This window comes from Odontomachus brunneus, unplaced genomic scaffold, assembly GCF_010583005.1.
Source record: "Odontomachus brunneus isolate Ranch 3 - 2012 unplaced genomic scaffold, Obru_v1 Obru_scaffold_195, whole genome shotgun sequence".
NCBI classification, from domain to species: domain Eukaryota; kingdom Metazoa; phylum Arthropoda; class Insecta; order Hymenoptera; family Formicidae; genus Odontomachus; species Odontomachus brunneus.
Genome location: NW_022639645.1, coordinates 257184 through 266501, shown reverse-complemented (window position 1 = coordinate 266501; position 9318 = coordinate 257184). Strand labels below are relative to the sequence as shown.

The window sequence follows — 9318 nt, the reverse complement described above, 5'->3', positions numbered from 1 at the left end:
CTCTCTCTCTCTCTCTCTCTCTCTCTCTCTCTCTCTCTCTCTCTCTCTCTCTCTCTCTTGCTCTCTCTTGCTCTCTTATTCTCTTCTTCCTGGGAGCAGGCGCGAGGCGAAAAACTCGTTACCGATATCGACCCGCAAATCGATCAGCGACGTGCGTCTCGCCACAGGTAGCAGTCGCGAATTCCACCGAGTCCACTCACTATCTGTCGTACACCAGGCCGCTCCTTTGCGTGTCTTCGTACGCGGCAGATTTCGATTTGACGGCCGAGAGGCGCGAAAGGCCGCGTCACAGCCCGCGAAAGAGAGCGCGATCCTCCGGAGACGCGCGCGCGCGCGCGCGAGGGACCGCGGGCTGGGAATCGCGGAGATCGGAATGCGATTCGCGGGTGCAGTCGCTATTAATCGCAACGCTCGCCAGCCGCCACGGAACACTCGACAAGACTGGAGGTTCTCTCGGTAGGTGAGGCCGGCCTCTCTTTCTCTCTCGCACGTTGCCAGGAGCGTACGCGGCGCACGCGAGCCTGGTAGGACTCTCTCTCTCTGCCTCTCTCTTTCTCTCTCCCTCTCTCTCCCTCTCCTTCTCTCTCGCGTGCCGCGGATTGCCGGTGAATGTTCGCAGGATGTGGGTGTGACAGAGAGGGGACCCCCGACTATTGCGTCGCGAGGTATAGTCGGTTGCAGAAAACGGCTCAGGCACAATGAAGCTGGCAGCACACCAAAGTGTCAAAAGAGACAACGAGCTTACACGCGGTAATTAATGATATAATGATATAATAATAGTAAATTGTAATTATGGAAATAGTAAAACATATATAATACTATTTTAATATATTGTCTTGTATTATTACTAATATTATAATAACTTATTTACTATTATTATATAATAGTAAATAAGTTATAAAAATTAATTAATAATATAAAGATTTTTAATAATAGCGACAAATAATAATTATTATCATTATTATTGAAAGGATGCCATTCTTTACCGCATAAAATACTAATATAAAATACTAATATACGTGCGTATAAAATACTAATATTTTTCCGCGAAGTTCACGTCGCACTGACCGCGCAAAATTATAAATCCTTTTACACAATAAAAACAGGTGCGAAAATAAATTGAAGCACTGCTCGTAGCAGAGATGATAAAAATTTCAAAATAGCCATCTCTCAAGCTGTCACTTATCGTATATGTATATTTGCTAAATACAATTCTGCAGCCGAACATACATACATTGAGAAAAAATATTTAAAAATATTTAATCAAAAAATATCTAAAAAAATATTTAAAAATATTTAAAGTGATTATTATTAAGTGGGTACACTATCAACATATTTACTTAAATCAAGATTCTTTGCATCTAAACCGAGTACTGTTAAATAAATGAAGAGAATTTTTATTTAAATAAATATGTTAATAGTATCCACATAAATATTTATTAATTTCTAAATATTTCTTTCTCAGTGTACTGAATATGTGTCTGCTTCACTCGGGAAATTTCAAGGAACATTTCTATGTTTTCACAACTGAATTTAGAAGCTTAAAAACATACGAAAGGTTTGCAGAAAGATTTGTATGTATGCATGATTTAATTTTCCGTTAAATATGTCAAAACAAAACAGTGAATACACTTTATGCAAGATCTATATAATCCTATATGATTCTATATGTACATATAAGGACGAAAAGCATAGCGTGACCGCGTTAATGACGATCGCCTCTACATTATCGGCATTTTTGGAATTCATTATCCACTTTGGCAGAGTTCCTCCCCTTAATAATATAATTACTGAGCAAACCCATCGATAATGGCTGCGTTCAGCAGAGAAAGCTGCTTTGCAACTGTTGCAAAATTCGTAAATCTGATTGATGTACGCTTTCATATTCAGCCAAGATTAAAGCACACATTAATCAGATCCACGAATTGCAACAATTGCAAAAGCAGTTTTTTCTGCTGAACGTAGCCAATGACTCTCAATGTTGGCAGTTTGATGAGACTTCAACTTCATTAATAATTTTTTCATTAAAATTTTATGAAAACTACATGTCTCGTGTGTTCGAAAACTGCGCGATTCCATAGAAATATTTTCTGCGTAACATAATGATTTTTATATTTTATTATATAAAGAAAAACAATACCCGGCCAATATATAAGAGAGCTAAATGTCGTTGTATAGATAAACATCATATAATATATTAAATACATGTAAAGAACGTTTGATTGAATTATCCAAATTTCGGGTGAAATATAAACGAACCAAAAAATTTCAGTTCAAATTATCAGAATGTTGTTCAAATTAATAAAAAATCTTATTATATATAATTGATATATGTGTAATAAGTTATAATATGTGCTTGTCTATATAACGACATTTAGCTCCTATTATCCGGTCAATATTCTTTTGTAGTGTTGTACAATAGAGCCGGAAACGTTTATTTCTTTATCATTTTTTATGTTTTTCGGTTTATATTTCGGTTTGTATTTCGGTTAATATTTATGAATAAAAGATAACTGTGCATGAAGTCTACTCTAAGCGGTGGTGACGGTAATGAAAATTAACGGGAATAAACTAAATCACGGTTGACAATTAATCTCACAATTGCGCTTTACTCATGCGACTGTCATTTTCTATGTTCGATCAATTTGTATGAATGGACAGTAAGTCAGAACGAGGTCTACTGTCGCTGGTGAAAATTAACGGAAATAAAATAAGTCACGGTCGATAATGCATCTGGTGTGTGCCTGATTCAATTCAGATAAAAAGAGCGGAGCGGGTGTTCAGGCGTGACATTCGAGCGATTAGATTGTTGCGACATAGACGTGCATACTGCGTCGGAGTTTTAATTTGCAGCGGGATGATACAGCAATTAAAATTGCCTCGATGCTTTATCGTGGAATATCGCATCGCGTGTTGCTTTCGTGTAAGGTGGCCGCTCCGATAAATTGCCTCGTCAACGCAACACGATGCTATTTTGTATGAGAATATGCCGTTATTTTCAAATTACTGATGCGTGTTGCAATGTACGCGGCGTAGTTTGCTCAATGCAATCTGCCAATTAAAGCCGCGTCGATGTCGCGTTATAATGTGTATGTATGTATATATATGTGTGTGTGATCGCGTTACTTATTGTTTTTACATGGCCATTCTAGTTTGAGTTGCGTCGATGTGCAATATTGTAGCGTGTGTTATGTCCCGTTTGCAACGCGCAAGTTTTGGCATTGAAACCGTCGCGTTTATGGGCCGCCAATACATACAGAGATCAAGAAATTAATAGCAACCGAGTTGCAACGAAAAAACCCAGCGCAACGTCCAAGTTTCAAAAGCCTCTAACAAGATTATTAATTATTCTCTAACAAAATTATTAAAATATTTCGTAACCTATGTATCCCCGAATACTCAAAGCATGCAGAAAGTACAAAATTTCGAGTTTATACCAGAGTATATACCGAGAGAAAAAATGTTTTAAAAATAAAAGATATTCGGTAGAGAGGTACTGATAACATATTTACTTAAATGTAAATTCTTCTGTTTAAATAGAATAAACAGTTATTTTCACATGAAAAGTAGCGGTTTTAAAAAAATATATTTTCTTATTTGAAAGAAATTTTCCTCAATATCAAAATATCTACATTTCCGTGGACAGAACGGTTGTCCGTATTTTCTGGGGTGAATTCGTAAATTTGCTTTATCTTGTCTAATGGAAAAACTCATTTTTTCTAGTGAGACAATGGTTTCATTAAATAAGACGAATGAGTTGGCAAATTCAACCGAAAAATTACGAACAAGCTTTTCGTGTTTATGAGTATACATATTTTAATATTCAGAAAAAATTTATTTCAAATGAGAAAATATATGTTTTGCTGAAACCGTTGCTTTTTATAAAAGCATGTTTAATTGATTTCAAAGCATGTTTTAATTGATTTCAACAAAAGAATTTAGATTTAAGCAAGTATGTTATTGTACATTAATACAAATGAATACATTATTAATACTCATCGAATTAATATTTTTAATTTTTTTAGTTATTTTTTTCTCTTAGTATATAAACAAAGATATTATAAATTTGGAATAGCTGAATTGTGGCTTCGTTAGATTGTATATCATAACTTTCTCTGTCGAAAGAAAAACTGTGTAGCTTTTTTGTACAAAATAAGATTATATGATTCGACGTAAGTTTAAAATTTCCACATACACATACACACACATGCACACACATTTTTAGGATATGTTTGATGTCCAAAAACGAAAAAGGTTATTGGACTTATAAAAATGAAGAAAATTCAAGGGACAAAATGCATAATTTACCATCAGTGAACGAGGAAATATAAAATCATTGCATGGACATATGTGGTAAGTACGGTACTGTACGCAGTCCTTCTCACTCTATCGATGCTTTTCCTTTTCCTTCTCTCTCGTTCTCTCTCGGTCTACTTCACTCTCTAATCCCATCTTTGTCGCACTAGAGATACCCGCTATAACAGGGTGTCCTCGTCTCTCCCTCTTTCATCCGCGCTCTTCAGTCTGGCCGATCCCTCCTCTGCCATTTATACCGAAGTACCTCTCGGGCGAGTTCGTAAATTTTCGGCATGACCAACACAGAGGAGAGCCGCAAAATGAGGTGCTACAGAGCACGCGAGAAAGAGGGAGAGATATGGGGAAGAGGAAAGACAATAGGGGTTAAGAAGTATTAAGTGGCAAACATTATAAACGAGTACAGAGAAGGAAAGATCAAGAGAGAAACAAGATAACACGTTTGCAAAAGGGACGATAAAATGAAAGTGAATCGCCAGATATATCTATACACGCGAAGATGATACGAATCGGAAGTCTCTGAGGAAAACGAATATAGAATTTCAAAATTGTGCCTCCTGGAACGTAAACTCTCCCTCTCATCGGGCTGTTATGAGTGATAGCGAGATCGCGGAATGTCATAGATACTGCATGTGGGTAAATAAATGTACGAAAGGAAGAAGAAGTTGCGAGAGCGAGAGGCAACGAGAGAACTGTCATTTCGTCATCGCGAGAAAAGGCGAGAAACAGTGATACAAAGAGTAAAAAGAAGACAGACGGTCGATTGGTGCGAGAACAACAGAGAACGAGCGAGAAACGTGGTGAAACGAAGACGGTGAGAAAAAGCGGAGTTAAAACGGCAAAGAGGGAGAGAGGAGGCAGAAAGAGAAAGAGAGAGAGAGAGAGAGAGAGAGAGAGAGAGAGAAGAATCACAAGGTAAGGGGAAGCCGAGGAACGAGGGAGAAAAGACTCTCCCACGTAACCACGCCCCACGTTCGCCGACAGATTTTTACGTGCAGACCGACGAGGAAGGGGAATATCGAGACCCATGGGACGCTCGTCCCGCTTGCATCGTAAACGCGAACTTCCCCCTCCTCTCTCTCTCTCTCTCTCTCTCTCTCTCTGTCTGTCTGTCTCTCTACGGAGGTGGAAATGCACGCAGAACGTCACCCAGAATTTCCTCTCCTCGGAAATACGCCGGTGGACACGCTAGAGCGACGTCACGTCTGCTCTATCATCGGAATACGAGGATATGAGTAGAGGAAGGAGGAGGGGGAGAACAGAGCGACGAGGAAACGGCGCATTAAAACGGCCGTAGTGATTAATTTGTTGGAATAGGACGCTCTACGCGCGCGCTTATTTTTTTATTTTATGATAGAGTCGCGGACGTCGCATTGTCCTCCTCCTTGACGTCGTCGTCGTCGTCGTCGTCATCGTCATCGTCATCGCGTGCTCGTCTATGCACATTAGACGCACGCAGCACGAAGAGCATCCCGTTCCACCAAGCGGCAGTCGAGCGTGTGATGGCCGCGGATAATAAGCGCTCCACATTCTTTTTTTCCGCGGGCGGCATCGTACGCCGGTAAAAGAGCGCCATGCACAAGCGCGCGTGTGTGTGCCTTCCGCTTAAACAGTCTCTTTGGCGGAAAAACAAAATAGAACATCGATTTAGTTGTGTTGCTGTTCGCCGTGCGCGCCAAACGCGGAAGTCTTAGCTCTCTAGGCGATGCAGCTTGTAGTGTGTGCTGTAATGCTTTCATTACTGGCCTGTATTTATTATCCCCTTCGCCACGAATTTTTACAATTTTCTTTTTGCTTTCTTCTCTTCATTAAATACATTAATATATAATGTAGTTTTGGAAAAAAAAAAACTAAAAATTCTACACTTGACGCTAAAGGAATAAAAACACTAATGTTCTACTGGAGTGTTTAGGAGAGTATATTTGTGCCAAATAAGTAGATAACTGATGTCTTCTGAATATCAAAAACGCTGTTTAATCAATTGAATAAGATTAATTATTAATGTAAGAAAAAAGGTAGGGAAAACATATATCCTGTTCGTAACGAAAGAATTAAACGTGATATCTGAATACTCTGTGTGTGTGTATGTGTCGCTGTTGATTATTATAAAGAGCTCCTCTTAATTGCTATCAAGATTTCGAAAATTTTTCGATAATTTATCTCTTTCTATGCTGCGCAGTTTTAATATTATTTTTAACTGACTGGTAGTGAGATATTATTTTCCATATTTAAAACTACACGTTTTCATGCATATCTTTTTATCTATGAAAATTGTCTACAAAATAAAGCATTTTGCAGATTATAATTGCACATGTAATATCTTGCAAAGAATATCTTGTTGAATCTATTAGATATCTGAACAGTGATGGTCTATTGTAATATAATAGTTTATAAAACTGAGAAAGAGAGAGAACTAAAGATATACTTGTCACAAACCGACACAACAGCCTTAACATGTGAACATTACCTTAAAAATTTCGTTAAAATTATATTTCTTTTTACAGTGTTTTTTGTAAAGTTGGATTATACTGAAATTATGGCATAAATTACTATAGAGGTAAATTTGACGATCTACAGTAAATTTGATGTACGATATAAAAAAGAGAAAGAGAGAAAGACTTTCAAGTAATTACAATAAATATATAGTGATTTCGGTCGTAATTGTAATGGTCCAAGTTTACAAAAATTTTGTGTTGCAATTTTTACTACAATATTCTCTCCGTATTACTTACAGGAATATTTAAAAATATTATAACTGCATGTATTTCGCCGGTCTGTGTGCAAACAAACAGGAAAAGCGTTCATTAAGTTCCTCATTAATGTGGAGTCCGCCGCTTTTCAAATAAACAAGAGAATAAACACGAAACAGAGGAAAAGCTCCAAAAACATATTTTAGATTTATCCGCTTACCGTATACTTGGGAGCAACGGGGTGGCACGATTAATGAGAATTTCCGCGGTTGACAGGATACCGAGAGGGAAAATTGTGACCGTAACCCTGACTAAGGCCAATTTATACGAGCGCTCTCTGTCTGCATGTGACGTACGCCGTGTCTCGAAATAACGTCGCGCAAATTGCACAACTCCATTAAATGCCATCTTTCGCTATGAAGAACAGCTCTAATATAATGCATCAGAAGCTTTACAGTTACTACAACTCGGCACACTGTTGAGCTTACCGTGAAAAAGCAATTATGAAGAAAGCGAGATGTTTTATCATGTGCTGAAATTCAGACTGCGCCACGCGCGTGTGTAAACGCAAATTTTAATCCAATTTTTGTTTGTCCGTTACGTAACTGTGACAGTATTAGGAATTAATCAAAAGCATAAATTTTTTTTGCCTAAAATAATCGACGAATCAACAATCAAAATTACGTATAAAATCATGTATAAAATCGCTAATAATTTCATCGACTAATGCGAAATTAATTATTAATCAAATTCTGACGTGAATAAACATACATTGATTTGATAATTAATTTCATCAAAGATTATTTGTGTGATTACATATATGACAATTGATTAATTTGATCGACTTGCCGATTATTTTAGTTAAACGAAATGTTCATCAATTAATGCCCAACACTGAACTGTGATTAAACATGATAAAATAATTTTGTGGGAATATAAAATGTGAGTGTGCAATTTCTTCATACTGAACTATACGCAAATAAATATAACATTAAATGTTCAAATATATCGAAAGAAAACACATATCTAAAGAATAAAAAATATTTTTTTATGAGTACTAATAATATATTACTTACGTGAGCCGTTCAAAAGTACGTGACTTAATACAGGAATCTTTATTACTTCAATAGTAATAATAGTAAAAATAGTCGTATCTCAGAGTTGTCCTTTATTAACTTAAATAAAATAGTATAGAGTGATCTGTCGATTAATTTTTGTTTCATTAAATTTGCATTATTTTTATATTAGGCTATGTACTTTGTGAACTATTTATACACTAATATAAAATATATAACATTTAATATAATTAATATATAATAATGTAAAATACATAACATTAATATAATTAATATATAATAATGTAAAATACTTTTCAAAGAATAGAATACACTACACTAATATAATTAGTATACACTAACATAAAATACTTTTCAAAGAAGAAAATATACATTTTCTTAAAACTTTAGCTTTTCGTGAAAACAATTATTCATTCTATTTAAATAAAAGAATTTAGATCTGAGTTAATATGTTATTAATGCCCGAATAAATATTTCTTTTACTTTTAGATATTTTTTCTCTCAGTGCACATATTGACGCAAGTCAATATTTTCTTGCAAGTTTTATAGCTTTATGAAAAACACGTCTCCCGAACCGACGACTTTTTCAATAAACGGCGAATATCCTACGGTAAAATCAAAAGAGAGATCAAAAAGAATCTTTCGTTGGCCAAAGGTTTTATTAAAAACTCCCGGAAGAGACGATGCCGATACGGTCGCGTCCGCGCACTTTCAGCACACCCGGTATCCACGCGGAGCCATGATGCACGTATTACGATCGATTTCTGTCTCGGCGGGTTCTTCGCGCGAAATGCGTTCGGTATGATATTGAAAAGTAAAAAAAGAACGCGAATGGCGACGGCGTATCGTTGGAAGAATGCCATGAGAAATGCATACGCGGCGCATATGGAAATCTAGCTGCAATAAAATACGTGACCGTTCGTACGCCACACTGACGTACAATAGTAACTCCTTATAGAAAATGCGTCCTCCACAAGACATTCCTACCGCAATTATTCGACCTATATACCGGACCCTGGCTGTCTTTGTGCCGCGAGAATATCGAATTGAGTGGCAGGCACTGCGTAAATATTCAGAAGCCTTTGGCGACGAATCGAACGTGTACGAATAGAAACGCTACCTCTTCTCCTTTCTTGCGGCTTTCGCGCGCAATTAAGCCAGAATAATGACGAGTAATTAAAGGGCTTCGGTTAAACGGTCACGCATTAAGAGAAAGTTCATCTCCGTGCTTTCTCACA

The 9318-nt window shown here is 36.9% G+C and overlaps 1 protein-coding gene across 1 annotated transcript in view; it reads right to left on the bottom strand.

The window, feature by feature from the left end:
• Positions 1 to 9318, bottom strand: part of LOC116851868 (rap guanine nucleotide exchange factor 2-like) — a 214429-nt gene that overhangs the window by 185107 nt on the left and 20004 nt on the right. The gene's annotated exons all lie outside the window — the stretch shown is intronic.